The 27,193-nt window shown below is 40.6% G+C and overlaps 1 long non-coding RNA gene across 1 annotated transcript; it reads left to right on the plus strand.

The window, feature by feature from the left end:
* The first annotated feature begins 2,947 nt into the window (after positions 1-2,947).
* On the plus strand, positions 2,948-26,160 carry LOC115833292. The gene is made up of 5 exons (XR_004028737.1): positions 2,948-3,057; positions 4,791-4,854; positions 24,438-24,525; positions 24,843-25,369; positions 25,968-26,160. It is a non-coding gene; the product is annotated as an uncharacterized LOC115833292 (long non-coding RNA).
* Positions 26,161-27,193: the final 1,033 nt, after the last annotated feature.

The raw sequence follows: 27,193 nt of genomic DNA on the forward strand, positions 1-27,193 counted from the left end.
GGAACAATTAGAAGAATTAATAAATTAGCCACCAATAATGTGCTAATGGAGGAATGTGGGCAAAATTTACACAGAAAACAAGACATTGTTTCTCAGAAAACAAATGTTAACAAGAACCTTCTAGGGAAAATGTTTTTGTGTCTGATTTGGGACTGACAAGTTGGGGAAGGCAAGCATCAGACTTTCCAGTTTAGAAGGGTCAGCCAACAATGCCCTGGCAGGCTAAGCCCCTGCCAGGGGAAATATTTTGGACCAAGAGGACTCTTTCAAAGGGGATATAGATGAGAACTGAGTCTCACTTAGCACAATGCCTGTGATCCTTCTAGAGCACAAGGGCTGGCCTTGCACACAGAATACAAAGAGGATCTGCTGCTCTTCCAGGCAGATTAAAGTCCCAGAAAACGGAATTTGGGCTGATTTTCCCTTTGATGTATAGTGATAAGAAAAGCTACTATGGTCAACACCTCTTTGTTCGACTTAACTCCCTCAGTGGTAAGAGAGGGTCATGAGATAGCCAAAAATGTGAAATTCACAGTAAGCAGCTGTCAAGTACATATGGCAAGTCCAAGTCCAAGTCCAAGTCCAAGGCCTGACTGATTTAGTAGGTAAAGATACAAGGAATCACTTTTAGATTCAAACAGTTTATTATTTACACAGTGAAAGAAAAAGCAGTCAAAGATTCCAGCCCCAAATGGTCCTTTTCCCAAACAACAAAAAGGATGACACCGAAACACAAAGGACCAGAAGACTTCCAAGTGAGTTGTGGGATACCTCACTGCTAAGAAGCCAATCATCGACTGCACTTAAGTGGCTTTATAGTCTGTAGCTCTATTCTGAGGGAAGTGGTTCAGGAAGTCTTGTACCTCATCAGAACCTGGGAGGTGGGAGGCTATGAAAATCTGTCTCATGAAACTTGCCAAGGGAGATAAGGAGGCAAGTGGGAGATGATCTTGAAGCAGCTCCTCTCAGGCCTCCCATCCCTTGTGCTCTGGAAGGATCACAGGCATTCTGCCAAGACTCAGATTAGCTGTGGTTCAAGCCTTTGCTCGAAGGATCATTGTAGATATTGCCAGGTGACTAGGGTGCCAGGGTAGAGCCATTCTCATACAGAGACTAGCTGAAGGTCCAGGTAACTTCCTCAGGGCAAAGCAAAAGGAAGTAAAGTCAGGGTCTTTTGAAGTACCTCTTCTCTTCTTCCCTTCTGCTGACCTTCCATTCATGTCCTTTCATTCTTCTCAGTATTTTGGGAGTTGGGGGTGGGGATGGGGCAGATATTAAATGCATAATTAGCATATAAAATAAATTCAGTCTCTGAAAGATTCAGTACCAAGGCCAGAGAATTCCAAGGCCTGGGTCCTTCGCTATCTGTGGCACTTAGTTTTTCAGCTAGGAATTAAAGAGTATGGGTAATTTCTAAGGTCCCTTCTAGCCCTAACAGTATGAATTACCTTAAATGCAAATTTAGTGAATGTAGTGATAGGAGCTTGATGTGCATACCTACCCCAAGAATGTTGGGACATCAGGGCAGATCATCGGAAATCCTACGACTGGGACAGAGAAGTGGATGACATTACTGTTACTTTAGGACCATCATCAGAATCCCTTTTGGGGTGACTATCCCTCCCCATACACACTTCACTTCACTTGGACCTCCCTTGCCAATCCTCTGCTACCATTACTTTTGAGCTTTCTGCTTCAGCCCTCTCCCCCATCCTGCTTGATAACTGTACAAAATGCAAATACTGTTTTAGCTAGTGGTGTCTCTGTTTCAAATTTCAGGTCAGTCATCTGAGAGTCTTCAATGTGTACATGCAGGGAATTGCCAAAGATATTCTACTTTCCAAGGGCAGAGCAGGTCACTCGATACAGCAACTAACAGGGGTCCTGTGTGCCACCTTCTCCAATTATGGTCTTCCCAATCCAAACTCCCACAAATACATCCCTTAAAAGGCAGAAGAGAGAGTCCTGGTACAGCCACCACTCCAAGTTATTATTCCGCCATTCCATTTATTCACTCATTCAACAAATATTTTACTGACAGTCTGTTTGTGGCAGGTGCTGGAGTTCGGTGATGAATAAGACACATAATCCCTGCCCTCATGAGACTCATAATCTAGAGAGAAGACAGGGTATCAACAAATGAAGACTTTTTGAATCATAGGCGCTATCATTTATTGGTTGCTTATAGTGTGCCTGGCACTATGCCAAGCACTCGAGATGCAGTGATTCATTCAATCCTCCCAGGAATCCTATGAGGTAAAGACTATTATTGGCTCCCTCGAACATGAAGAGTTAATCAATCCCTGCGCCCATGCCCAGACCTGCAGATTCCTATATGCCTGGTGAGCTGCTAGCAAGGGTCTTAGCCATGGCTGCTTTGGGTACGAGGTAAAGTTTAAGGCCCAGCACTGAGGAAATAAATGACCCAGTGCAGCAGCTCCTGAAGTCAGGGTTAACCGGGAAGGCCTTCCAGGTCTTTGCTAGACACCCCCAAAACTGCCCCCGACGCGATTTTCCCATCCTCTTTTTTCTCCCCTTTCCCTCCGGCACCCCACTACCCTCCCTTTCCAGCCCAGCCCCTCCCTCTGGGCTGCCTCCTCTCTGAGTCATTTCCCCTTCTCCGCCCTAAAGACCTTGTCTTTCTCTTGGAATCCCTTCCCCTCTGGCAGGAAGTAGAGGAAGAGCAAACTGGCTTTGGGAACCAGGTGAGCGCTTTCCCCAGCGAGGAAGAGAAACGCCTCCCCGCAGTCCCCTGACCCCCCCGAATTCGGAAGGACGGGAAATCCTGGGAGTTCCCTCTAGCCGTGCGTGGGAGGTGCCACGAGCCGCCTGGTGTCTCCTGGGATGTGAGGAGGGAAGCGGTGGTTCAGTCGGACCGGCCTGTGTGGCTGCGACCGGCTCCGGCGCGGTGAGCTCAGCGCGCTGGGGAGGGACCTAGCTGCCGCGAAGCTGGGGGCGCGTGGAAGGGTCGGCTCCGGAAGGCAGCCATTGAGAGGAGAGAGGGGGAAAAGCTCCGAGCGGTGCGTGTGGAGGGTGCAAGTGCGTGCAAGTGGGCTGGTACGCGTATTGAGAAGGCATGCGTGTGTATGAAGGGGTGTAGAGAGGTGCGTACGTGGGGAGGCGCGCGTGTGCGGGAATGCTCGTGTGCGTGTGATGTGGGGGGGAGATGCGAAGATGTGATTTACACAGGTGCGGACGTGGGAGTGTGCGGGTGGTGACATGGAGATGCGTTCGAGCGTGAAGACTCACCAAGAAGCCCGTGGGGGATGTGTGTGCGTGTGCACGTGGAGGTGTGTGTGAGGGGATATAGATTTATTAATATATATGCGTGCGCGTGGAGTGCGTGCGTGGGGGTCCGTACGTGGGGGTGCGTTCATGGGGGGGGTGCCTGTGTTGGGAGTGCATGCGTGGTGGTTGCATGCGTGGTGGGGAGGGGAGAGCGGGAAGGAAGGCGGGAGCCAGGTGCATGCGCAACTGAGAGTAAAGATGGCCGAGAAGCTCTTGCTGGCAGAGCTTAAAGTTAGGATTCTTAGCCTCTTTTTGTTTTTCTTGAGGTGGGCGGTAGGATGCACATGGCACCGTTTGAAAATAAGGAAAACTATTGACAAATTGACCACCTCCTTTAAAAAAATGCCCATGGTTTGCATGTAAGCACAGAGGGTTCGTGAACCCACTGATGGTCATTTCTAGACCCTAGATTATGGTTTAAAACGGGGAGAAGATCCAAATAAATTACGTTGATATCCGCCATTGTGTCTTTTGATTCTATGAGAGAAAAAATGGAACAGCAGCTGTGCTTGGGTTGGTGTGGCTTTGAGGCTAGGTTTGCTGCTCCTGTTGGACATGGTGCCAGCAGAGTGGGGAGTGTAAAATGGGATCACTGCCCAGAGTAAGACTGCGGAAGGGTGCCTCGTGGCCTTCAGGATAAAGCTCGGCCCCTCCCTGGCGGATCATAGCCACAGGTTTTGCGGGTTAGTTCCTTGATAAAGCTGGAAAGTGGAGATTTGTAGTTGCTTTCTTGCGTGATTCCCGTCCCCGCCCTCCGCCCCCGGCCCCGGCCCTGACAGCCTGTGGGTGGTGTCAGGGAGTATGAGTCTAACTAAGGTTGGGACTTCGTTGGGTAAGTGACTAGAAGGAGAGCAGCAGACTTGGGTTCTGATCCCATCTTTACGATTAACTGTGACATTAAGCAATTTTCTTGATCTTCTTGTGCATCACTTTATTTGTTTATTTATTTATTTATTTACTGAGACTGAGACTCACTCTGTCGCCCAGACTGGAGTGCAGTGGCACAATCTCGGCTCACTGCAGCCTACACCTCCCCGGTTCAAGCGATTCTCCTGTTTCAGCCTCCCAGGTAGATGGGATTACAGGCGCGCACCACCAACGCCTGGCTAATTTTTGTGTTTGTTATAGAGATGGGATCGTGCCATGTTGTCTAGGCTGGTTTGGAGCTCCTGACCTTAAGGGATCCCCCTGCCTCAGCCTCCCAAAGTGCTGGGATTACAGGCGTGAGGCACTGCACCCAGCCTCACTTTCCTCATTTATAAAATGGTAGTTCACAGAGTAGTTGGAAGTTTAAATAAGACTAAATAAATTCCCAGAACATGGGAAGCCTTTAATAAATGGCTGCATACCTAGGAATAAATAATTTGTGTATATATATATATATGTTTTATACACGTATGTATTATATATATATATATATATACATTTGCAGAAAAGTTAAAGCTAAAAGTTTTATTTTGAAAGAATGTCTTAAACTACTGATTTCTTTTGGTTTCTTGTAGGCATACCTAATTGTGCTGTCAGCCAAAGCCCACCAAGTTCATCATGTAAAGTCACACGCCTGAAGTAAGTGGGACTTTATTTGGAATTATTCGCAGTGTTCAAGTAGACAGTTATTAGTCCCCCATCAACTCTCACTTGGATTGCTGCCATGGTCTTCAAGCCTTCACATTTACCTGGTTCCCTCTTTCATTCTCCATGTTGCAGTCACAGTTATCTTTCCCTCTGAGAGGCAAAATAGCTTACTGGTTTGGGGCACAGACCTTGGAGTCAGACCTATCTCCTTCAGATCCCAACTGCACCCTGCTCCACCACTTTCTAGCTGTGTGATCTTGCACAAATTACTTCATTTCTTTTTTGGGGGATTTCAACATTTTAATTTCTTTTTAATATAAGTCACTTTTTTCAAGCTAGGAAACAGATTCAACCTAAGACAGTCTAGTCCTCTAGAGACCCAGGCTGAGTCTTTCAATTTTTAGCAGAATGACATCATAATATAAGGTGCTAGCAACAGAGTTATAAACTCTAAATAATAACCACTTATCTACATTTTTCATTAGGAAACAACCAAAAGTCCATTACTTAAAGACATGATATACAGAACATATTGATCTACAAAAGACTCAGCGACCCAAATTATATGCTGCCCAACCTAATGGTGAACTGGATTGGAACTGGCCAAGGATTGGTAAATAGAGAAAGGGTTTACATTTTAAAAACTTCCTCTGTGGTTAAAAAAAATTCCTCGTTGTTATCAATAAGAAAACAAGTAAAAAATGTTACAGATGGACCCACACTGATATTTGACTTTACCAAGGTCTTCCACCAGAACATGAAGGTAGGCATAAGTGTAGGAGATTAGATATTGAGATATTTTAAAAATAAATTACTTAGTAATAAGAAGTTAGACATACAGCATTATTCCATTTGCTACAAGAACAAATGGACAATGAAGATTATTTAAAAGAAATGTTCAACTCTAAAGAGGGTGGTGGCAACAACACTTTCCACTAGAGAATAACCTCCCATTTTCTCAGACCGTTAGCATTGCTATTCTTCCGTAATACATACTCATATGGAAAACCTTGTCAAGGGCTTTTGCCAGGGCCAGGAGATGAAAAATAGAGCACGTTTTAATTAGCAAATTGTAAACTCAGTTAACATTTTTTGGCTGGACCCATACAATCTGGCCATTGTTTTGTTAAACTTCTGTAAACTGCAGAATTCCCTAACCCTTAATTAGCTTTGGTTTTTGCTCAATATCCTGAAGTTGGGCATAGTCTCAGTGTAACTCTTCTCCTAGGGGCTGAAGTGGGTGCTAGTCATCAAAGTCTGGAATGTCATTTTAGAAGCAACCTGTAGAAGTAATCCTGGTAAGCCCTAGAAGTAATCCTTTAGATGCATAGTAGGCTCTGTGCAGGTGGTAAAATCTGGGCAGGAATACCAGAATGTCAATGATCAGGACTGGAACTGCCCAGTCTGCCCCCGCTTTGCTGATGTAGCCAGAAGGTGAGCCTATGATAATGAGAAAGGCACCAATCGAAAAAGAGCACAGTGGCAAGTGCAGGGGCCTTATAAGGGATCTTAGGAGGGCTTTTCTTAAAGTGGAGGTCAGTGTAGCCATCATCTGTGCTGGAGAACCTTGAGTATATCACTTTACTATTGGAGATTCCAGCCAGGTTGATGTGGGAGGGCATCATAACACACTGACACAGCTACAGCTGGAGTGCCATGCCAGGCTGCCAGTGGCGAGACTTTGCTCACAGTTGGCAGCAGAGGCACCCAAGGCTGTGCCACCTAACTGCCACCCAGCCCACCCCAGCAAGGACCAGTGCCCTGGAAGTCTACTTGACCTCTTTTAGAATCTGTGTCCTTATCTGTGAAAGGGGACAATGCTGATACCACCTCAAGGGTGTTGTGAGAGATTGCAGAGATAATGTATGTAATGTGGCTCACAGTAATTGCTCAATAAATGGTAGATTAAAAATGGCAAGGGCAGTGAAGTAGCCAGCAAAAAAGGGGTTGAAGGGATGCACCATGGCACCTACACTGGGTAGGGATTGAAGCCATGAGATGATAATGAGCTGCAGAATGGGAGAAATCAAAGGATGGGAGATCTTGATGAGAATGAAAAATGTTTGGCTGTGAAATGAGTCCTTGATCAAAAATTTTTTTAAAAAAGAGAATGAGGAGTGGGTATTCTGAGAACCAAGAAATAACTGGAGTAGGAGGTTGTAGCCAGAGATTAGGCTAGTAGAGTTCAGGAATTCTAAAGTGGAGCAGCTCCATGCCTATTGGGTGGTCTAGGAAACTAACGGCTAGTAATGACATAGAAAGTGGCATGTGGTCAGAGGTTTTTGAAGTAGAGATCAAAGGGCAGTGAGGCTAGCATGTTGGATGAGTCATCCACAGACATCGATGTTGCTTACATGATGGCAGGGGTTGAAATGGAGAGGAAAAGGGAGCCAGTGCCAAAGCCAAGGTCTATCCTAATTAACTGAAGGCAGTCATTTATTTCACAAATATTTACTGAGCTTTTACTAGATGTCAGGACGTAACAAGACAGACAAGAATCATGCTGTCATGGAGTTTACAGTCTAACAGGAATAACAACAGACATTAATAATCCTACCTATAAATAGAAAGCTGTAAACTGTGATAAGAGCTATGAATGGGCCAGGTGTGGTGGCTCACACATGTAATCCCCAAACTTTGGGAGCCTGAGGTGGATGTATCACAAGGTCAGGAGTTTGAGACCAGCCTGGCCAAGATGGTGAAACTCTGTCTCTACTAAAAATACAAACATTACCTGGGCATGGTGGCATGCGCCTGTAATCCTAGCTACTCGGGAGGCTGAGGCAGGAGAATCGCTTGAACCCAAAAGGCGGAGGTTGCAGTGAGCCGAGATCACTCCATTGCACTCCAGCCTGGGCAACAAGAGTGAAACTCCCTCAAAAAAAAAAAAAAAAAAGAGCTATGAATGAAAAATAAGGGTTCTGTAAGTGTTATAACAGAGGAACCTAACCCTTTCTGGAAAGTTAGGGGAGGCTTCCCTGAAGAAGTGAGGACTGAAAGATAAATTAAGGTAGATGAAGGTGGATGGTGGGTAGGTGGAAGACGTGTTCCAGGTACGTGTTCCAGGTAGAGGAAACAGCATGTGCAAAGACCTGAAGCTAGAACATGTATAGTAATTTGAAGAACTGAAAGATATCTCCTGTGACTAGAGCATATTAAGTAACACTCTAGCCATAGGAGAGTAATATGAGCTGAGGCTGGGTGGCAGGCTCCCTTAAGGATTTGGGGCTTTATATTATGAGCATTGGTAATATTTGGATAACATGATCATATTTTAAAAATAATCAGGCCAGTCATGATGGCTTGCACCAGTAATCCTAGCACTTTGGAAGGCCAAAGTTGGTGGATCACTTAAGCCCAGGAGTTTGAAACCAGCCTGGGCAACCTGGACAAACCCCATCTTTACAAAAAATATAAAAAATTAGCCAGGCATGGTGGCGCATACCTGTGGTTCCAGCTACTCGGGAAGCTGAGGTGGGAGGATCACCTGAGCCTGGGGAAGTCGAGGCTGCGGTGAGCTGTGATCATGCCACTGCACTCCAGCCTGGGTGACAGAGTGAGACCCTGTCTCAAAGAAAAAAATCAAACACATAAGTATACAGGGCAAATAGTGAAAGGCCAGTTTATGTGTATGCTAGTATAGGGGAGTGTGTGTGTATGTGTATACATAAAATACACATGTATAATATGTAAACGCATATAATAGAAGCATACGTATATAATATATAAAATGATACGTACCATTTCACCACTTTAAAGTATGTTAAATATACAATGGTTATATTTCAGTGTCCATACATAGACATCCAACTCATTCTTTTTTAAAAAAAAGTTTATTACTAATACAAATAGAGATGTGGTGTCACCATTTTGCCCAAGCTAATCTGAAACTCCTGGGCTCAACCAATCCTTCCTCCTCAGGCTCCCAAAGTGCTGGGATTATAGGTGTGAGCCACCAAGCCTGGCCCAACTCATTCTTAAGAGTTGCAAAGTATTCCATGTTATCAATGTATGATGACTTATTTAACTATTGCCCTATTGATGGACATTTAAGTTGTCTCTAATTATATATTATTTTGCAGTGTGCACTGTTCACAATAGCAAAGACATGGAATCAGCCTAAATGCCCATCAATGATAGACTGGATAAAGAAAATATGATACATATACATGATGGGATGCTATGCAGCCAAAAAAAAAAGGAATGAGATCATGTCCTTTGTAGGAACATGACGCAGCTGCATTATCCTTAGCAAATTAATGCAGGAACAGAAAAACAAATACCGCATGTTCACACTTAAAAGTGGGAACTAAATAATGAGAACCAATGGGCAGAAAGAGGGGAGCAAGAGACAGTGGGGACTACCTGAAGGAGAAGGGTAGGAAGAGGGAGAGGATCAGGAAAAATAACTATCAGGTACTACGCTTAGTACCTGGATAACAAAATAATCTAAACCAAACGCCTGTGACATGAGCTTACCTATATAACAAACTTGCACTGCACATGTACCCCAAACCTAAAATAAAAGTTTAACAAAATTGCAATATGCCATTCTGTAAATTTTTTCTCTAATATTATGCTTCAAATTTTGTTTTTAAAATTGCACTAGTAATACACAAGGAATTACCTGAGGAATATATGAATATATTCTTATAAAAATTGTAAAAATATAGAAATGTGTAACAATGAGAGTAAATGCTTATACAGGCCTTACTGTGCCCAATATCACTCTAAATGCTTTAAAGAGATTAGTACGTTTACTCTTTACAACAATCCATGAAATAGGTACTGTTATTTTTTTCCATTTTACAGATAGGGACACTGAGGGCACAAAGAGGTCATGTAACTTGCATGTGGTCATATAGCTAATTATTGCTGGAGCTGGGCTCTTAATCACCTCATTATTTTCCTTCACCTCTACCCAGTTTAATGCCTTACCTCAAATGTGACAACTGTGCTTTGTTTCATTTGCAATTTTATCTACCTATATAAAACACATGCAAAATATTTATGTTTTTGGTGCGTTGGTTTTCTTTTTATGTAATAGGTTAATACTGTGTTATCTTGCAACTAGCTTTTTTCACTTAACCATGTGTCTTTGACTTTTTCCATGTCTTTATTTGTAAATTAATAATATATAAGCATATTTTTGTGGTAAAAGATCAAAATAATACACAGGTATAGAGAGAGTAAATCTTCAAACTTCCCTTTCCTGCCTGCTCTCTGGCATCTCACCAAACAAAAACCCCAAAAAACCCCCAATAAACAACCAACTGTCCACAGTTTGTTGAGTGTCCTTACAATCTTCTTTCCATACATTTTGTGTGAATAAATATTTATATATATATTTACGTAACAGGATTCATTCATATTGTTATATAGCCTTTTAATTTCTTATGTATTGATTTAATTATACACATGATACTTGAATACATTTTTCGTTTGAAAGATTAGAGCACTACAGGGAAGTTGAACACTTCCTTTGATCATCATTGATTTCCTCTCTACCTCCTCTGTCCCTACTCACTGTTTGACTTTTCTCCTGCATCTTTTTTATTTTAATTATACTTTAAGTTCTAGGGTACATGTGCACAACGTGCAGGTTTGTTACATAGGTATACATGTGCCATGTTGGTTTGCTGCACCCATTAACTCGTCATTTACATTAGGTATTTCTCCTAATGCTATCCCTCCCCCTGCCCCCTACCCCATGACAGGCCCCTGTGTGTGATGTTTCCCACCCTGTGTCCAAGTGTTCTCACTGTTCAGTTCCCACCTATGAGTGAGAACATGTGGTGTTTGGTTTTCTGTCCTTGTGATAGTTTGCTGAGAATGATGGTTTCCAGCTTCATCCATGTCTCTACAAAGGACATGAACTCATCCTTTTTTATGGCTGCATAGTATTCTATGGTATATATGTGCCACATTTTCTTAACCCAGTCTATCATTGATGGACATTTGGGTTGGTTCCAAGTCTTTGCTATGGTGAATAGTGCCGCAGTAAACATATGTATGCATGTGTCTTTATAGTAGCATGATTTATAATCCTTTGGGTATATACCCAGTAATGTGGTTGCTGGGTCAAATGGTATTTCTAGTTCTAGATCCTTGAGGAATTGTCACACTGTCTTCCACAGTGGTTGAACTAGTTTACACTCCCACCAACAGTGTAAAAACATTCTTATTTCTCCACATCCTCTCCAGCATCTGTTTTTTCCTGACTTTTTAATGATCACCACTCTAACTGGTGTGAGATGGTATATCATTGTGGCTTTGATTTGCATTTCTCTGATGACCAGTGATGATGAGCATCTTTTCATGTGTCTGTTGGCTGCATAAATGTCTTCTTTTGAGAAATGTCTGTTCATATCCTTTGCCCACTTTTTGATGGGGTTGTTTTTTTCTTGTAAATTTGCTTAAGTTCTTTGTAGATTCTGGATATTAGCCCTTTGTCAGATGGGTAGATTGCAAAAGTTTACTCCCATTCTGTAGGTTGCCTGCTCACCCTGATGGTAGTTTATTTAGCTGTGTAGAAGCTCTTTAGTTTAATTAGATCCCACTTGTCAATTTTGGCTTTTGTTGCCATTGCTTTTGGTGTTTAGTCATGAAGTCCTTGCCCATGCCTATGTCCTGAATGGTATTGCCTAGGTTTTCTTCTAGGGTGTTTTATGGTTTTAGGTTTAACATTTAGGTCTTTAATCCATCTTGAATTAATTTTTGTATAAGGTGTAAGGAAGAGATCCCATTTCAGCTTTCTACATATGGCTAGCCAGTTTTCCCAACACCATTTATTAAATAGGGAATCCTTTCCCTGTTTCTTGTTTTTGTCAGGTTTGTCAAAGATCAGATGGTTGTAGATGTGTGGTATTATTTCTGAGGGCTCTGATCTGTTCCATTGATCTATCTCTCTGTTTTGGTACCAGTACCATGCTGTTTTGGTTACTGTAGCCTTGTAGTATAGTTTGAAGTTGTGTAGCATGATGCCTCCAGCTTTGTCCTTTTTGCTTAGGATTGTCTTGGCAATGCAGGCTCTTTTTTTGGTTCCATATGAACTTTAAAGTAGTTTTTTCCAATTCTGTGAAGAAAGTCATTGGTACCTTGATGGAGATGGCATTGAATCTATAAATTACCTTGGGCAGTATGGCCATTTTCATGATATTGATCCTTACTATCCATAAGCATGGAATGTTCTTCCATTTGTTTGTGTCCTTTTTATTTCATTGAGCAGTGCTTTCTAGTTCTCCTTGAAGAGGTCCTTCACTTCCCTTGTAAATTGGATTCGTAGGTATTTTTTTCTCTTTGTAGCAAGTGTGAATGGGAGTTCACTCATGATTTGGCTGTTTGTCTGTTATTGGTGTATAGGAATGCTTGTGATTTTTGCACATTGATTTTGTATCCTGAGACTTTGCTGAAGTTGCTTATCAGCTTAAGGAGATTTGGGGCTGAGACAATGGGGTTTTCTAAATATACAATCATGTCATCTGCAAACAGGGACACAAAGGGGCTACTTTCAGCTTTTGCCCATTCGGTATGATATTGGCTGTGGGTTTGTCATAAATAGCTCTCAATATTTTGAGATATGTTCCATCAATACTTAGTTTATTGAGAGTTTTTAGCATGAAGGGCTGTTGAATTTTATCGAAGGCCTTTTCTGCATCTATTGACCTAATCATGTGGTTTTTGTCATTGGTTCTGTGTATGTGATGGATTATGTGTATTGATTTGCGTATGTTGAACCAGCCTTGTATCCTAGGGATGAAGCCCACTTGATCATGGTGGATAAGCTTCTTAATGTGCTGCTGGATTCGGTTTGCCAGTATTTTATTGAGGATTTTTGCATTGATGTTCATCAGGGATATTGGTCTAAAATTCTCTTTTTTTGTTGTGTCTCTGCCAGGCTTTGGTATCAGGTTGATGCTGGCCTCATAAAATGAGTTAGGGAGGATTCCCTCTTTTTCTATTGATTGGAATCGTTTCTGAAGGAATGGTACCAACTCCTCTTTGTACCTCTGGTAGAATTTGGCTGTGAATCCAGCTGGTCCTGGACTTTTTTTGGTTAGTAGGCTATTAGTTATTGCCTCAATTTCAGAGCCTGTTATTAGTCTATTCAGAGATTCAACTTCTTCCTGATTTCGTCTTGGGAGGGTGTATGTGTCAAGGAATTTATCCATTTCTTCCAGATTTTCTAGTTTATTTGCGTAGAGGTGTTTATAGTATTCTCTGATGGTAGTCTGTATTTCTGTAGGATTGGTGGTGATATCCCCTTTATCATTTTTTATTGCATCCATTTGATTCTTCTCTCTTTTCTTCTTTATTAGTCTTGCTAGCGGTCTATCAATTTTGTTGATCTTTTCAAAAAACCAGCTCCTGGATTCATTGATTTTTTGAACGGTTTTTTTGTGTCTGTATCTCATTCAGTTCTGCTCTGATCTTAGTTATTTCTTGCCTTCTGCTGACTTTTGAATTTGTTTGCTCTTGCTTCTCTAGTTCTTTTAATTGTGATGTTAGGGTGTCAATTTTAGATCTTTCCTGCTTTCTCTTGTGGGCATTTAGTGCTATAAATTTCCCTCTATACACTGCTTTAAATGTGTCCCAGAGATTCTGGTACGTTGTGTCTTTGTTCACATTGGTTTCAAAGAACTTCTTTATTTCTGCCTTTATGTCGTAATTTACCCAGTAGTCATTTAGGAGTAGGTTGTTCAGTTTCCACGTAGTTGTGCAGTTTTGAGTGAGTTTCTTAATCCTGAGCTCTAATTTGATTGCACTGTGGTCTGAGAGACAGTTTGTTGTGATTTCTATTCTTTTACATTTGCTGAGGAGTGCTTTACTTCCAACTATGTGGTCAATTTTAGAATAAGTGCGAAGTGTTGCTGAGAAGAATGTATATTCTGTTGGTTTGGGGTGGAGAGTTCTGTATATGTCTATTAGGTCTACTTGGTGCAGAGCTAAGTTCAAGTCTTGTATATCCTTGTTAAACATCTGTTTCCTGGATCTGTCTAATATTGACAGTGGGGTGTTAAAGTCTCCCACTACTATTGTGTGGGAGTCTAAGTCCCTTTGTACGTCTCTAAGGACTTGCTTTATGAATCTGGGTGCTCCTGTATTGGGTGCATATATATTTAGGATAGTTAGCTCTTCTTGTTGAATTGATCCCTTTACCATTATGTAATGGCCTTCTTTGTCTCTTTTGATCTTTGTTGGTTTAAAGTCTGTTTTATCAGAGACTAGGATTGCAACTCCTGCCCTTTTTTTTTTTTTTTTGCTTTCCATTTGCTTGGTAGATCTTACTCCATCCCTTTATTTTGAGCCTATGTGTGTCTCTGCACATGAGATGGGTCTCCTGAATACAGCACACGGATGGGTTTTGACTCTTTATCCAGTTTGCCACTTTGTGTCTTTTAATTGGGGCATTCAGCCCATTTATATTTAAGGTTAATATTATGTGTGTATTTGATCCTGTCATTATGATGTTAACTGGTTATTTTGTCCATTAGTTGATGCGGTTTCTTCCTAGCCTCGATGGTCTTTACAATTTGGCATGTTTTTCAGTGGCTGGTACCGGTTGTTCCTTCCCATGTTTAGTGCTATCTTCAGGAGCTCTCGTAAGGCAGGCCTGGTGGTGACAAAATCTCTCAGCATTTGCTTGTCTGTAAAGGATTTTATTTCTCCTTCACTTATGAAGCTTAGTTTGGCTGGATATGAAATTCTGGTTTGAAAATTCTTTTCTTTAAGAATGTTGAATATTGGCCCCCACTCTCTTCTGGCTTGTAGAGTTTCTGCAGAGAGATCAGCTTTTAGTCTGATGGGCTTCCCTTTGTAGGTAACCTGACCTTTCTCTCTGGCTGCCCTTAACATTTTTTCCTTTATTTCAACCTTGGGGAATCTGATGATTATGTGTCTGTGGTTGCTTTTCTCGAAGAGTATCTTAATGGTGTTCTCTGTATTTCCTGAATTTGAATGTTGGCCTGTCTTGCTAGGTGGAGGAAGTTCTCCAGGATCATATCGTGAAGTTTGTTGTCCAACTTGGTTCCATTTTCCCCACCAGTTTCAGGGACCCCAATCAATCGTAGGTTTGGTCTTTTCACATAGTCCCATATTTCTTGGAGGTTTTGTTTGTTCTTTTTCATTCCTTTTTCTTTAATCTTGTCTTCACTCCTTATTTCAGTAAGTTGATCCTCAATCTCTGATATCCTCTCTTTTGCTTGATTGATTCAGCTATTGATACTTGTGTATGCTTCACGAAGTTCTCATGCTGTGTTTTTCAGCTCCATCAGATCATTTATGATCTTCTCGAAACTGGTTATTCTTGTTAGCAATTCCTATAACCTTTTATCAAGATTTTTAGCTTCCTAGCATTGGGTTAGATCATGCTCCTTTAGCTCAGAGGAGTTTGTTATTACCCACCTTCCGAAGCCTACTTCTGTCAGTTTGTCAATCTCATTCTCCATCCAGTTTTGTGCCCTTGCTAGAGAACAGTTGTGATCATTTGGAGGAGAAGAGGCATTCTGGTTTCTGGAATTTTCAGCATTTTTCACCAGTTTTTCCTCATCTTTGTGGATTTTTCTACCTTTGATCTTTGAGGTTGATAACCTTTGGATGGAGTTTTTGTGTGGGGGTCCTTTTTGTTGATGTTGATGCTTTTGCTTTCTGTTTGTTAGTTTTTCTTCTCACAGTCAGGCCTCTCTTCTGCAGGTCTGCTGCAGTTTGTGGGAGGTCTACTTCAGACCCTGTTCAACTGGGTATCACCAGTGGAGGCTGCAGAACAGCAGTATCACCAGTGGAGGCCACAGAACAGCAAAGATTGCTGCCTACTCCTTCCTCTGGAAGCTTCATCCCAGAGGGACACAGGCCTGATGCCAGCCAGAGCTCTCCTGTATGAGGTGTCTGTTGATCCCTGTTGGGAGGTCTCTCCCAGTCAGGAGGCATGGGCATCAGGGACCCACTTCAGGAGGCAGTTCTGTCCCTTAGCAGAGCTTGAGTGCTGTGCTGGGAGAATCCTCGTCAGGATCAGCAGCTCTCTTCAGAGCCGGTAGGCAGGAAAGTTTAAGTCCGCTGAAACTGTGCCCACATCCGCCCCTTCCCTCAGGTGCTCTGTCCTAGGGAGATGGGAGTTTTATCTATAAGCCCCTTACTGGGGCTGTTGCCTTTACTTTAGAGATGCTCTGCGCCATGAGGAGGAATCTAAAGAAGCAGTCTGGCCACAGCCACTTTACCACGTTGTGGTGAATTCTGCCCAGCCCAAACCCCCCAGCCTCCTTAGCAGTGTCAGCGGAAAACTGAATACTAAAGCCTCAGTAATGGAGGACACCCCTCCCCGCACCAAGCTAGATCGTCCCAGGTTGACTTCAGACTGCTGTGCCAGCACTGAGAATTTCAAGCCAGTGGTTCTTAGCTTGCTGGGCTCCATGGCAGTGGGACCCGCTGAGAGAGACCACTTGGCTCCCTGGCTTCAGCCCCCTTTCCAGGGGAGTGAATGGTTCTGTCTCACTGAGGTTCCAGGTGCCACTGGGATATGAAAAAACTCCTTCTGCTAGCTTGGTGTCTGCCCAAACAGCTGCCCAGTTTTGTGCTTGAAACCCGGGGCCCTGGTGGTGTAGGCACATGAGGGAATCTCCTGATCTGCAGATTGCAAAAACCATGGGGAGAAAACGTAGTATCCAGGCCTGGTAGCACAGTTCCTCATGGCTTCCCTTGGCTGGGGGAGGGAGGTCCCCTGGATTCTTGCATTTCCTGGGTGAGGCGATGCCCCACCCTGTTTTTGCTTGCACTCTGTGGGCCGCATCCACTGCCCAACCAGTCCCATTGAGATGAACAGAGTACCTCAGTTGGAAATGCAGAAATCACCTGCCTTCTGCGTTGGTCTCGCTGGTAGCTGCAGACTGGAGCTGTTCCTATTTGGCCATCTTGTCTGTACTCCAAAATTCCTTCTTGCTTGGGGGAGATTATTCTTTGTTCCATTAAAGCCTTCAATTGATAGTATCAGGCCCACCCACATTATACCCTTTCATTTTTTAATGTTAATTTGTGCCTTCTTTATTTTTGAAATCATGCTTGCCAAAAACTTTTGTATTTTATTAGTCTTTTCAAATAAATATTATTTCCTCTTATCTATCTACTCCATGGTTCTATTATTGTTTGTTTTCTATTTCAGTAATTATTAATTTCATCTTAATTATTTTTATTTTTTATTATTTTTCTTAATGTTTAATTTTTGCAAGTAATAGTAAGTGTATATTTTTATCAGGCACATGAGATATTTTGATACCAGCATGCAATGCTTAATAATCACATCAGATTAAATAGGGTATTCATTACCTCAAGCATTTATCCTTTGTGTTACAAACAATCCAATTATACTCTTTTAGTTATTTTAAAAAATATAATTAAATTGCTATTGACTATAGTCAGCCTGTTGTGCTATCAAATACTAGATTTTATTCATTCTATCAATTTTTTTGTACCCATTAATCACCTTCACTTCCCAGACTCTGGTAACCATTCTTCTGCTCTCTATCTCCATGAATTCAATTGTTTTAATTTTTAGATCCCACAATAAATGAGAACATGCGATGTTTGCCTTTCTGTGTCTGGCTTATTTCATTTAACATAATGACCTCCCATTCCATCCATGTTGTTGCAAATGACAGCATCTCTTTTCTTTTTCGTGGCTGAATAGTAGTGCTACATTGTGATATGCACCACATTTTCTTTATCCATTCGTCTGTTGATGGACACTTAATGTTGCTTCCAAATCTTGGCTGTTGTGAACAGTGCTGCAATAAACATGAGAGTACAGATATCACTTTGATATACTGATTTCCTTTCTTTTGGGTATATACCAAGCAGTTGGATTGCTAGATCATATGGTAGCTCTATTTTTGGACTTTTGAGGAACCTCCAAACTGTTTTTGTTAGTGGTACTAATTTACATTCCCATTGACAGTGTATGAGGATTCCCTTTTCTCCACATCCTCTCCAGCACTTGTTATTGCCTGTCTTTTGGACAGAAGTCATTTTAATGGAGGCAAGATGATATCTCATTGTAGTTTTGATGTGCATTTCTCTGATGATCAGTGATGTTGAGCACCTTTTCATATGTCTATTTGCCATTTGTATGTTTTCTTTTGAAAAATGTCTATTCAGATCTTTTAGCCATTTTAAAATCAGATTATTTGATTTTTTTTCCTATTGAGTTGTTTCAGCTCCTTGTACATTTTGCATATTAATCCCTTGTCAGATGAATAGTTTGCAGATATTCTCTTTCATTCTGTGGGTTGTATCTTCACTTTGTTGTTTCCTTTGCTGTGCAGAAGCTTTTTAACTTGATGTGATCCCACTTGCCTATTTTTGCTTTGGTTGCCTGTGCTTGTGGGGTATTACTCAAGAAACTTTTTGCCCAGACCAATGTCCTGAACAGTTTCCCCAGTGTTTTATTTTAGTGTTTTCATAGTTTGAGGTCTTAGATTTAATTCTTTAATTGATTTTGATTTTATTTTTGTATAAAGCAAGAGATAGGAATCAAGTTTCATTTTTTTGCATATGAATATCCGGTTTTCTCAGCACTATTTATTGAAGAGACTGTCTTCCCCAATGTATATTCTTGGCATCTTTGTTGAAAATGAGTTCATTGTAGGTGAATGGATATTTTTCTAGGTTCTCTATTCTGTTCCATTGGTCTATGTGTCGGTTTTTTTTTTTTTTTTTCCCAGTACCATGCCCTTTTGGTTACTATAGCTCTGTAGTGTTATTTGAAGTTAGGTAATATGATTCCTCCAGTGTTATTCTTTTTGTTCAGGATAGCTTTGGCTATTCTGGGTCTTTTATGACTCCATATAAATTTTAGGTTTGTTTTTTCTGTTTCTGTGCAGAATGTAATTGGTATTTTGATAGGGATTGTGTTGTATCTGTAGATTGCTTTGGGTAATATGGGCATTTTAACAATATTGATTCTTCCAATCCATGAACATGGAATATTTTCTCCTTTTTTGGTGTCCTCTTCAATTTCTTTCATCAGCGTTTATAGTTTTCATTGTAAAGATATTTCACTTCTTTGGCTAATTCCAGGTATTTAATTTTATTTTTGGCTATTATAAATGGGATTTTTTTCCATTTCTTTTTCAATTGCCTATTATTGTTATTGTGGTAAAATATACATAACATAAAATTTGCCATTTTTACCATTTTTAAGTGTAGACTTCACTGGGATTAAGTAAATTTACATTGTTGTTCAATCATCACCACCATCCATTTCCAGAACCTTTTCATTCTCAAACTGAAAGTTCACAACTATTAAACAATTACTCCGTATTACCCTTTTCCTCAAGCCCCTCGTAACTTTCTATCTCTGAATTTGACTACTTTAGGTAACTTGTATCAGTGTAAACACACAATATTTGCCATTTTATGTCTGGATTATTTCACTTAACATGGTGCATTCTAGGTTTATCTATGTTGTAGCATGTGTCAGAATTTCCTTCTTTTTAAGGCTGAATAATAGCCTATTATATGTACAAACCACATTTTGTTTATCCATTCCTCTACTGATGGACATTTGGGTTGTTTCCACTTTCCCATTTTCTTTTACAATTGCATTTTTATGGATTTTATTTATTTGATATCGTTTGATTCTATTCACATACCATAAAATTTACCTCTTTTTTGAAGTGTACCTTTTTGTGATATTAGTATATTCACAATGCTGTGGAACTATTACAACTATCTGGTTCCAAAATATTTTCAACACCCCAAACAGAAACTCTATACCTGCTAGCAATCACTAGCAATTCTTCCTTCCCCCACCACAGCCTCTGGCAACCATGAATCTACTTTCTGATTATATGGATTTGCCTATTCTGGGTATTTCATATAAATGGAATTTCACAATATGTGGCCTTTTGTTTCTGACTTCCATCACTTAGCATAAAGTTTTCAAGGGTCGCCTGTGTGTAACATGTATCAGTACTTCATTCCTTCTTTGTTTTTGTTTTTTTAAACACAGGGTCTCACTCTGTCACCTAGGCTGACTTAACACTACATAGAAGCTGCCAAGGCTTATGGCTTGTACCTTCCGAAGCAGTGGCTGGAGCTGTACTTGGGGCCCTTTGAGCTGGTGCTAGAGGGGCTTGGATGGGTGGTGAAGTGTCCTGAGGCTGCACAAGCCAGTGGTGCCCCAGGCCTGGCCCCCTAAACCATTATTTCTTAGTAGGCCTCTGGGACTGTGATGGGTGGGGCTGTCCCAAAGACTTCTAAAATGCCTTTGAGGCCTTTTCGCCATTGTGTTGGATATTACCACTTGGCTCTCTTTTGAGTCATGCTAATCTCTCTAGCAAGTGGTTGCTGTGCAGCCTGCTTGGATTCTTCCCCTGAAAATACTTTTCTTTCTCTGCCACAGGGCCAGGCACATTTTCTAAACATTTGGACTCTGCTTTTAAATGTGAGTCCCAACCTTAAGTCATTCCATTGCTCCCATATTGGATCATAGGTTGTTACAAACAGCCACACCACTTCTTGAATGCTTTGCTGCTTAGAAGTTTCTTCCACCAGTACCCTAAGTCCTCACTCTTAAGTTCAACCTTCCATGGTTCCTTAGGACCTGGACACAGTGCAGCCAAGCTCTTTGATAAGGCATAACAAGGGTGACCTTTCCTCCAGTTCCCAATAACTTCCTCATTTCCATCTAAAACCTCATCAGCCTGGCTTTCACTGTCCATATTTCTATCAGCATTTTGGTTACAACCACTTAACCAGTCTCTAAGAAGTTCCAAACTTTCCCTCATTTTCCTGTCTTCTGAGACCTCCAAACTCTTGTAGCCTCTGCTCATTACCCAGTTCCAAAGCTGCGTCCCCATTTTCAGGTAACTTCATATTAATACCCCACCCTCAGTACCAGTTTTCTATATCAGTTCGTTCTTGCATTGCTGTAAAGAAATAGCTGAGGCTGGGTAGTTTATAAAGAAAAGTGGTTTAATTGGCTCTGGGTTCTGCAGGCTGTATAGGAAGCATGATGCCAGCATCTGCTTCTGATGAGGGCCTCAGGAAGCTTCTAATCATGGCAGAAGGAGAAGGGGAGCAAGCTCATCAAATGGTGAAAACCAGAGGAAGACAGGGGGAGGTGCCACCCTCTTTTGAATAACCAGATCTCATGTGAACTCAGAGCAAGAACTAATTTATCATCAAGGGGATGGACCTAAGCCATTCATGAGGGATCCACCTCCATGATCCAAACACCTCCCACCTGGCCCCACCTCCAACACTGCTGATTACCTTTCAACATGAGATTTGGAGGGGACAAACATCCAAACCATATCAAATGGTAATCATGTGAGGTGATGGATGTGCTAATTAGCTTGATTGTGGTAATCATTTCTCGATGTGTATGTATATATATCAAATCATCACATTGTACATCTTAAATATATGCAATTTTTATTTTTCAGCTATATCTTAATAAAGGTTGGAAAAATTTGTAGCATTTCTTTTCCCTATTTTTGGCTGCATGCATACCATGTAGAGTCACCATATAAAGTTTTTCAGTTTGTTGACTTAAAAGACACAGGACCAAGAGTGTGAATGAGGACTGCAATTAACCCATACTCTGCTCTCTAATTTGTATATCCTAGTTTGGTCCTGCCCCATCCAACAGAAGAGAGCACCATTTCACAATTTTGTAGTTCAGCTACTTAGAGGACACATCTCAGTATGATTTGTCTTCTTGAAGAGGGTACCTTTTAGTACTTTGTATAAATATCTGATATGTATCAGTGGAAATCCTAGAACAATGGATATTATTTTCCTATCCTGGAATTTGGGCCACCTCACAGCCTTTAGTCTAGCCGAGACTAATAACTGGTTATAAAATGCCCCTCATAATTCCCTCCAAAGGTCTGGTGATTGTAACTGGCTCTGTGGTATAATTTTTAAGTCAGAATTCTTTAGTTGCTGACCACAGCAATTGATTTTGCATAACTTAAACAAAAAGGAATATTTAGAAGGATATTGGAATTACTGAAATCTAAATTGACATGCTGAAAAACAAGGCCTCAGGGAGGTCAGGAACCATCAAGCTTGAGACATTTAGGTAGCAGAACCTCAGTCTCTATAGTCCCCAGTCAGGTTTAAAAATTCAAGGATGGGGAATCTGATTATTTCACTAAGAGGAATGGGGTCTTTCATCAGAACAAAGGTCAGTGAAAGAATGCTGGACAAACCAAGCAATAGTTACCAAAGGAGACAAAAAAGCAAGGTGTCAACATCCAAGTGAAGATGTTGAGTAAACCTTTAAATATTTAAGTCTGAATCTCAGAGGAGAGGGCTAGACTGGGATAAACGACTGGGAATCATAAAGATAACTGAAATAATGGGCATGGTGTAGATTGCCCAGAAAGAGAGTGAGAGGCCATACAGCCCTCCAGCTCTGTTGCCCAAGGGCAGGAGCACTTACTACACAGTAATTATAGCTGGAGGATTGTTCCTATTTTGGGGAATGCAAAAGAAATATTCCTAGAGATTGGGAAGAGTGTAGGGTGTGGGACTATTAACACTGTGCTGAGAACATTCCATTTCATAAGAATGAACTTGTTATGTGGAGATTTTAATGGAATGTAACATCTTTCTGTCAAAGTTACAATAAATGCCATCTTATTTTTTCTGTAACATTTATCATTTATATTGCACCTGGGCCTGTGTTGAGTGTTTTATGAGTATCATCTTATTTAATCCTCACAACAAATTAATGAGGTAGGTAATATCATCAACCACATTTTACAGTTTGGTTACCGAAATCTCAGAGAGTTTAAGTAATTTACTCAAGATCATGTTGCTTAAAAGGGTAGAAATGGGACTTAAGTAAGGTCTACCAGAATTTTAAAAAATTTCTACTCTATATAAAATGATACAGCAACACAAGCGTTAGCTATGGTTTAGGATTCTTGAGCCCCTACTGTGTAGCATGCAATGTGCTGAATACTTTACATTATTTCATTTAGTCTTAATAAAACCTTATACAGAAAGTACCGTCATTATCCCTACCTAACTGATAAAACTAAGACCTGGAAATATTAATTTCCTGGTTGTCACACAGTCAGTAAGTGGTAGAGTCAGTACTTGAAGACATTTGCTTGATTCTAAGGCTTATGTGTTTCACCAACACACACTTTTCTCTAACAAAAATAACCAAATCTTATAACAGTGGCTCTCTTCTCTGGCTTTGTACTAGAATCACCTGGGAAGCTTTAAAAAAATGATGCTGAGCCTCATTATCAAAGATTCTGATATAATTTAACAGTAATGTGGACAAGTCATTGGGTTTTTTAGAAAGCTATTCACTCATTCAATTTATTTGATAAATATTTAATGAATGTCTACTCTGTGCCAAACACTTTCTAGGCATTTACATTCTAGCAAGATGTATCAGTTAGCTATTGCCACAGTGATGTGTAACAACAACCACAAAATTTCCATGGCATGAAAAATTAATCACTTATTAAGCATTTATCTTCACAGATCTGGAGGTCAGCTGGGACTCAGATGACTAAAGAGGGCTCTGCTGGGTAACTTTATTCAGGCTGGGGTCACTGTACTTTCCTTGCCGCAGTACTGTGGGTAAGCTATGGTGGCTCTGCTTCATGTATTTCTCATCCTCCTTAGACCAGTGAACTAGCTGGGTCTCGTTTCTCTGTGGCTTCTTTCATGAATCGTAAGAGATGACATGTCCAACTCTGGGTTCACTCCATTAACCAAAGTCTCATGACTGAGCTCAAAGACAGGAGGTAGGAAAATAAGCTCCAGTTTTTTGTGTGTGGATTTACAAAGTTCATGACAAAGGTTGAGAAAGGGGCCAGTAATTCAATTTAGGTGGGAAAGACTAACAAAGAACAATAAGCATAATACATAAGTAAATTATCAAATATATTAGAAGGTGATAAGTAATATTTCAAGATTCTAATGTGTAGCTAAGACTGAGAACTACTGATCTTACAGTGTTAAACCTGGAAAGAAACCTGGTCTAACATTCCTTGAACCATTTTGAAAATAGTAAAGCAGACTCTTCTCCCAGAAAGGAGAAGAATCTTATTCGAGGTCCATGGATGGATAGAAATGGAGCTAGGGCCCAGGTCTTCTGATTCTTTAGATTATTTCTGTTATACCACAGTATTCCAATCTGTAGTCTTAGAATTCTCCCTTTATTGATGGCACCAAAAATATGTTGTGGAAGAACATTGTCATTCTTACTTTTCTTGATCTCAGACATTAGAAGTATGCTACCTAATTCCTATACTTCTCTTAGTGACTCAATTCAGAGCCCAATTTGACATTCTCCATATTTGTACTCTTCAAAACTTTATACACATTCTATCCTCTTTCAGCTTTTTTTTTTCTCTTAAAGTTGAAGACTGTTAGTTTTGGTCTGTCTTCACGTGATTCCCCAGGGTGCTACCTCAGCTGTCTGCTTGGTTATTGGGACTTCTCTTTTCTCCAGCTCTCTAATGCCTTGAGTGAAGAGTCTTTCTTGAGTTACTTTTTTACTCTGAGCATCCACTAGGCCTTATAGTCATCATTGCTGTTCTGGATTACAGTCTTCTTGATTTGCCAAGATGAGCAATCAGAAGAAAAGAAAATATATGGAACTTGCTTGTACCTGGAGTTTATTGTCTGGAGAGAATGGTGAGTAATTGAATGAAGTAAGAAAGGGTATATACTAGGTAAGCCTATTCATTCTCTTTCTCCTGTTTCTTTTCCTCATACCCTTTGAGATTCTTCTGAAACTTTAAAATTTTGTTAGATGTGAATTACTTGGATATAGTATTTACCCATTAATCTCTTGAAACTGTCTCCACAGTTTTTGTGTTGCCTAAAATAAGGATAAAGAAAGACAGAGAAGAAGCAACTGTGGTTTCTGTTGTTTTCCATAATCCCCCAAACACTTACAATTATAAAAGACTCCAAGTCTCTTCCTTTAATGTAACTATAGCTTTTCACAGGAGACAGCACAGAAGAACAAAGAGTGAAGATTGCTGGAGTCCTTCCTCTTGTGGCTGATTCCTGAAATCCAAGGAATGTTTAGTTGTGGGGAATAGAAACCAGTTATTCTCAACAGACCACTCACTTGCCTGCTCATTTCTGTGACAGTCTAATGTCTGCCCATCCATACCCTGCTTCTTCATATTCACCTGTTAGCACCCATCTAGTCACAACTTCTTCCCAACTCTAAGTCTTACTCTTGCTTTTAAAAGTGTGCAAGAAGTAAACAATTATAGGAATGTGGAGCTGGGTGTGTGTTTGTGTATTCTTATTTATATATCTATATGTAAAGTATCTGGATTGAGTGTGTGTAAAATATGTATTTGAATGTAAGTCATCATATATATCTTACATATCTATCAAATTAATATTTGGCAAAGCCCTGTTCTTTCCCATTAGCAAGTTAGGCTCAACGGAAGCCACAACAGAAGCAAGAGGGTAATATTCAGTGGAAAGAAAATAGCAGAAAACAATCGCTTCAAATAATGTATGTATCTTTAAGCTCATGCCTAAAATTTTCCTTATTGATGATATAAATTAAAACATCCACAGCTAAATATATGCATAAGGGAAATTCTTTTTTTTAAGAGACAGGATCTCACTCTGTCAGTAAGGCTAGAGTGCAGTGATGCAATCACAGTTCACTACAGCCTTGACCTCCCAGACTCAAGTGATCCTCCTGGCTCAGCCTCCCAAGTATCTGGGAACACAAGTGCACACCACTATACTTGGCTAATTTTTTATCTTTTGTAGAGACAAGGTCTCCCTATGTTGCCCAGGCTGGTCTCAAACTCCTGGGCTCAAGTGATCCTCCCACCTTAGACTCCCAAAGCGCTGGGATTACAGGTGTGAGCCACTGTGCCCAGCTGGGAAATTCTTATGTTTTATTTTATGTTGCATATTAGCTATAAAATACCTTTGTGGGTAAGTTAGAAAAGATGTGAGATGATTTACTTTCTTTGTTATATTTCTGTTTGGGGAGCAGCATGAATGGCTGTTGCAGTGTGGCAAAATTTCTGTGCATTTCAGGTTTTGGTATAAAGGTGTATTTGTGCTACTCCTAACTTTAACTCTTTCTTCCACAGTTGCTTCAAATTCTCTGGCTTCATTTTCATGTAAAGAGCTTACAGGTAGATGTCTTTTCTATTTTACTCTCTTTTTCTATTTTGAGAATAGTCTCTTCCAAGAACCCAACTACCCATCCCTACCCTGCCCCGCTCCTCTCTAATTTTTCCCTCTTATTCACTGGGGCAACAATCATTGCATTGCTTTTTTGGCAACTATAAAGCCCCAAACTGTCACGACAAATAGGGCTTCTATATCATATAGAATATATTCGAATACTGGGAGGACTACTGGTGGTGGTGGTCAAGAGCTAGATGTAGAGACTTTTATTCTGAGAAAAGACCAGTCCTCTTCTGGAATTATCTAGATCAGGGCCAGCAAACTATAGCTAGTGAGTCAAACCCAACCAGTTGCCTATTTTTGTAAATAAAGCTTTATTGGAATACAGCTATTTGTTTATATATTATCTATGGCTACTTTCACAGTAAGATGGCAGAGTTGAGCGATTGCAACAGAGACCGAAAAGCCTAAACTATTTAAGAAATTTTACAGAAAATGTTTGCCAACCCTTATCTCTATTAGCATTCCCCAAACTGAGTTCTAGGAACAGTTATGCAATAATTAATAACTTCGCTGTTAGAAAAGGGTTCTGTAGTCATTTAAGACCAGAAAACTTTGGGTTAAACACAGTTAAACAGCCTTTTTCAACTGTAGGAGAGTTAAAGAATGTTTCATATGCTAGTACAAGAGCCTTTCATATGCTAATAAGCATTGAGAAACTCTAAGAAACTAGAGGGTGCACTCCCCTCAACTTATTAATGTCTTGCAGACGGTTTTCCAGGGAACCCTGATTTGGGAAATGCTGGCATAGACATTCACTTAACACAAGTTTGTACTTGATGTCACTTACTAGCATTGGGCAAATTGCCTAAAGCTATGTAAAGCAGCACTGGCTACATAATTTGTGGGATACAGTACAAAATGAAAATGCAAAACCTCTTGGTCAAATATTAAGAATTTCAAGACAGCAATAGCAGAGCATTAAACCAAGTATACATCCTTCTGAGCATGGAGACCTGTGTGACTGCACAGACTGCACACTCATGAAGGTGGCCCTGATTATAAGTTTCAATTTCCTCAACTATCAAATGTAGGTAATACTTACTTCATGGGATTATTGTGAGAATTAAATCAGAAATGTACATAAAGGTCCTAACAGTATCTGTCACAGAATAGGCAATAATAA

Source organism: Nomascus leucogenys, chromosome X (genome assembly GCF_006542625.1).
Source record: "Nomascus leucogenys isolate Asia chromosome X, Asia_NLE_v1, whole genome shotgun sequence".
In the NCBI taxonomy this organism is placed as follows: domain Eukaryota; kingdom Metazoa; phylum Chordata; class Mammalia; order Primates; family Hylobatidae; genus Nomascus; species Nomascus leucogenys.